Source organism: Octopus bimaculoides, chromosome 14, assembly GCF_001194135.2.
Source record: "Octopus bimaculoides isolate UCB-OBI-ISO-001 chromosome 14, ASM119413v2, whole genome shotgun sequence".
Classification (NCBI taxonomy): Eukaryota; Metazoa; Mollusca; class Cephalopoda; order Octopoda; family Octopodidae; genus Octopus; species Octopus bimaculoides.
Window position 1 is genome coordinate 13,934,873 of NC_068994.1, and position 4,780 is coordinate 13,939,652.

The 4,780-nt window shown below is 36.2% G+C and overlaps 1 non-coding gene across 1 annotated transcript; it reads left to right on the plus strand.

Moving 5' to 3' along the window:
• The first annotated feature begins 1,583 nt into the window (after positions 1-1,583).
• Positions 1,584-1,656, plus strand: Trnak-uuu (transfer RNA lysine (anticodon UUU)). The gene has a single exon. It is a non-coding gene; the product is annotated as a tRNA-Lys (tRNA).
• The last annotated feature ends 3,124 nt before the right edge of the window (positions 1,657-4,780 follow it).

A 4,780-nucleotide genomic window follows, 5' to 3' on the forward strand; every position in this document is an offset into this window, starting at 1 on the left:
AATGAGCCAAAGCTCCTTCCAGAACAGAAGTTCGCTTACAACTCCTTTATTAATTCTGTCCGGGACAAAGCTGGGGGGATTTTCTTCCTCGACGATCGTGCAGGAACTGGCAAAACTTTTGTCACAAAATTAATATTGGCTGAGATTAGGCGAACACAAGGCATTGCCTTAGCTGTGGCATCATCTGGAATTGCGGCTACTTTGTTGCCAGGCGGCAGGACAGCTCACTCCACTTTCAACCTTCCGCTTGACTTAGTAACAGCTCAGATCAGGCAGAAGTGTTCAGACGATGCAAGCTTATCGTTTGGGATGAATGTACAATGGCCCACAGAGGTGCTCTTGATCTCTGAGAGACATCAAAGACTCTACAGTTCCCTTGGGAGGCATAACACTTCTTATTTCAGGGGACTTCAGGCAAACACTGCCAGTTATTCCCAAGGGGAATAGAGCTGATACAGTACGTGCGTGTCTTAAGTCATCTGCATTGCTAAGACATTGTTACAATTGTGAGAACAATAAAACAGCTTTTTCAGGGCCACCTCACATTCTATTGTTACCCACTTCTCAGAGTGCTGCAATGCTCTAGGCAAGGCTTTCTGTCCAGTTGCAAATTGATTGGTTGGTTTTCAACTTATAGCAATCTTTCCCTCAATAATCATAATTGAGTAGAATCATCAACAGTACTTTAAAACAATTAAGCCCCGAGCAACGCCGGGCACTTCTGCTAGTCATTTATAATTACGAAATGTTTTACTGAAATAAACTTTTTTGATCACGATGATTTTACGAACGTCAAATAGGAAATTACCAGGTATTTTAAAAATTAATTGTCGGTAGTGTATTTTCAACAGAAATATGATAACAAAAGGCTGGATGAATGAACATGTGACATGAAGCGTGTTTAATGAATATACGTTATATAAAGCTAATAATTCAGCAATATATGATTATAGCAAATATGTAATAAGAACACAGCTGACGACTTTTGTTCAACTGTGAAGTCCACAAATGCTACTTTCCAGTGTTTCTGGTCTCGTCCGGTAAACGGTTGGCTATATCTATCTATCTATCTATATAAAATCAAAATAGGATAAAAATCTTTTACAAGAATTTTATCAGGAAGCTAGTGTGTAAAAAAATTCGTAAGGGAAATTTCTATTCCCAAGAATATACTTATTCATTTATATATATATATAACGGGCGTGTGGCATTATTCTGTAGTAATGCCCTTTATATATATATATATATATATATATGTGTGTGTGTGTGTGTGTGTGTAATTTATGTTTTTGTGTGTATGAGAGAGAGAATAAAAAAGAACAGACAGTGAAGAGATTATTTCATGCTATGACAATTCTGCTTTTAGTGTTTGCTGATACATACTATCTTAACAGTTTCGTATTTATTCGTTTTCATAAACCGGTGTAAACTGTACAGTGTAAACGATCACATAATAATATATATAAAATATTATGCGACAATATTATAAGATAAATTATAAAAATCATTACTTTCACAATATGTTGAAAATATGGTCATACACTCGATTAAAATTATTATTATTCATACCAATTTTCAAGTCCGCCCGCATAGCTCAGTCGGTAGAGCATCAGACTTTTAATCTGAGGGTCGCGGGTTCGAGTCCCTCTGCGGGCGTACAATTATTTTGGATGTACAGAATATTATTATCTTCCGTTATTTTATTATGTATTTATACATCTATCGTAAGATAGTGTCTCTCACGTTTACTAGTTGAGTATAAAACAAGCTATATAGTTGTGAGATGCATTTCTCCCAAGATAACTCGAAGAATCCTAAAATTTTCTGAACAGCGCCGTATTATGAAGATGAAAAAATGCAACAAAATTAAACATGAAAAAATCCCGATAACAGAGCAGTTACCTTGTTTAAACAGGAGTTTATTTTCGTAATTTCCTTGTTCTTATAGTAAGCTACGATATACGTACATTCTCTAGATTTTCCTGTAATTCAGACCGCCTTATGGTCCCAGCAGACAAAATGGAAAAAATGTTGCCCCAGAGGATGGCGAGGAAGATGCACTGGAATAGCAACTCTGACTCACATAGTGTGCAGTGGAGGCGCAATGGCCCAGTGGTTAGGGCAGCAGGCTCGCAGTCATAGGATCGCGGTTTCAATTCCCAGACCGGGCGTTGTGAATGTTTATTGAGCGAAAACACCTAAAAGCTCCACGAGGCTCCGGCAGGGGATGGTGGCGAAACCTGCTGTACTCTTTCACCACAACTTTCTCTCACTCTTACTTCCTGTTTCTGTTGTGCCTGTAATTCAAAGGGTCAGCCTTGTCACACTGTGTCAAGGCTGAATATCCCCGAGAACTACGTTAAGGGTACACATGTCTGTGGAGTGCTCAGCCACTTGCACATTAATTTCACGAGCAGGCTGTTCCATTGATCGGATTAACTGGAACCCTCAACGTCGTAAGCAACGGAGTGCCAACAAGTACTCAATTGGTACTTATTTTATCGACCTCGAAAGGATAAAAGGAAAAGTCGACCTTGGTAGAGTTTGAACTCAGAACGTAAAGACAGATGAGAAGCTGCTAAGCATTCTGCCTGGCATGCTAACAACTCTGCCAGCTCACCACCTTCAACAGAGTATAAATTAGAAACAAGTTTATTTTACTTGCCAGGATGAAATTTCATAAACAGATGTCCATTTTAGGGTTATCTATCTTCAGATAATTCAAAAATAAATGTCAACATCATATTTGTTTTAACGTCCACTTTTCCATGCTTGCATGGGTTGGATGGAACTTGCTGAGATACATAGGCATAGGCAGGATTGTGTGACAAGTGGTTTGCTTCCCAACCACATGGTCCTGGGTTCAGTCCCACGACATGGCACCTAGGGCCACTATAGCCTCAGGCCAACAAAATTTAGTAGATGGAAACTGAAATATATATCTATGTGTCTTTGTGTCTGTGTTTGTACTACTTGACAACTGGTGTTGGTGTATTTATGTCCCCATAACTTAGCAGTTCAGCAAAGGAGAATAAATACCAGTCTTAAAAAAGGAAGTACTAAGGTCAATTCACTCAACTAAACTTCATCAAGGTGGTGCTCCATCATGGTCACAGTCTAATGATTGTAAAAAGCAAAAGATTAAAAGATTATGCGTTTTCGACAGGTGGATGCCTTTGCCATTGCCAAACCTCACCTGTTTCCAAATAAGGTAATATATCCACATAGCTGGACAAGCTTTCACTGAAGATCAGAAATGAAGGACACCACTTCTACATATGTGATGCTCATTTACAATTTTCACATGATTTCAAGAGAATGAGAGAGTTACCCCTACCCCATATAGATAGATAGACAGACAGACAGACAGACAAATAGATAGATATAGATACGTACATATAAATGAATGCTATAAGAAGTGGATTCAGAGAATCCGGTGATCTGATGAGCTAGCTTTCTTTATTTGTACTAATTTGTGAATATACAATTGTATTGAATAATGTTGATCATACATATTAATACGAGCATGCAAGAAGGTCACAAAATGGTTGTGATCCTATGGAAGTCATGTGGTTAAATATATATATAAAAATAATAGAAAATGGAGATGTATAACAATTGGCAATTCAAAAATTAAAATTCAAAATTTATTAGCATAATAGTATATTATATTATATTCTTATATTAATACAACACAATACAATATAATACGTAATAAATTTTAAGTATATATCACATACAAATGGTTCAATTCTTGGCCATGATAAAATTGTAAAAATTCATTGTTTTTTGACCAAGTATCTCTTCAGTGTAATTTCTTATGTATATTAAGATTCACATATCTAATAAGATTTATATTCATATTTAAATTTAAATAGATTTAAATTTATATAGATTTAAATTCAGTCTTACTGGATATGTGAATCCTAATATACATAAGAAATTACACTGAGGAGATTCTTAGTCAAAAAAGAATCAATTTTCACAATTTTATCATGGCCAAGAATCAAAACATTTGTATGTGATTTATATTTAATATTTATTACATATTATATTGTATTATGTTGTATTATTGTAAGAATATACTATAATACTGATATCATATCTATCTGGTCATGTGCATGTCATCACCTATCAGAATAAAACACAAGAAGTCACTTCTTGATCAATTTGGACAATACAATTCTAGCCTGTGAATTTATTGATCAAATCCAAATATGAAAATGTAATTCTGTGATAATTAGATTCCAAAGGGTGCAAGAATTATCTTTATAGAAACCCCTGCAGATTATATTTTTGAAAATTACCTTCTTTTTTCATTAATATTTTGTTTAAGTTCACTTTGTGAATTCAAAGTCCCAATATGATTTTCCTCTCTGCCAGGGCTGGCTCAACCCAAGCACTCGCCTGGGGGGTCATGTGCTAGGGAATACCAAGGAGGGTATGATAAGGCAATTTCCATGGCCATCAGCTTGTACACACCAAAGTTCAGCTAGCTTGGGGTGCCAGCAATCCTAGGGCCAGCCCTGCTCTCCGCTATTGTCTGCAGTAACAAAGGAAATCATTGTAGAGATTTTTAGTTAAGGAAGAAGCACCTCCAAACATGGCTGTGTGGTAAGAAGTTTGCTTCCCAACCACATGATTCCTGGTTCAGTCCCATTGCATTGCACCTCAAGCAAGTGTCTTCTACCCCATATTAAAATAAATTTGTTTGAAATTTTAAGGTGTTTCTATTATTTTGTCCAACCCCTTTGTGTGTGTATATATATATATATATATA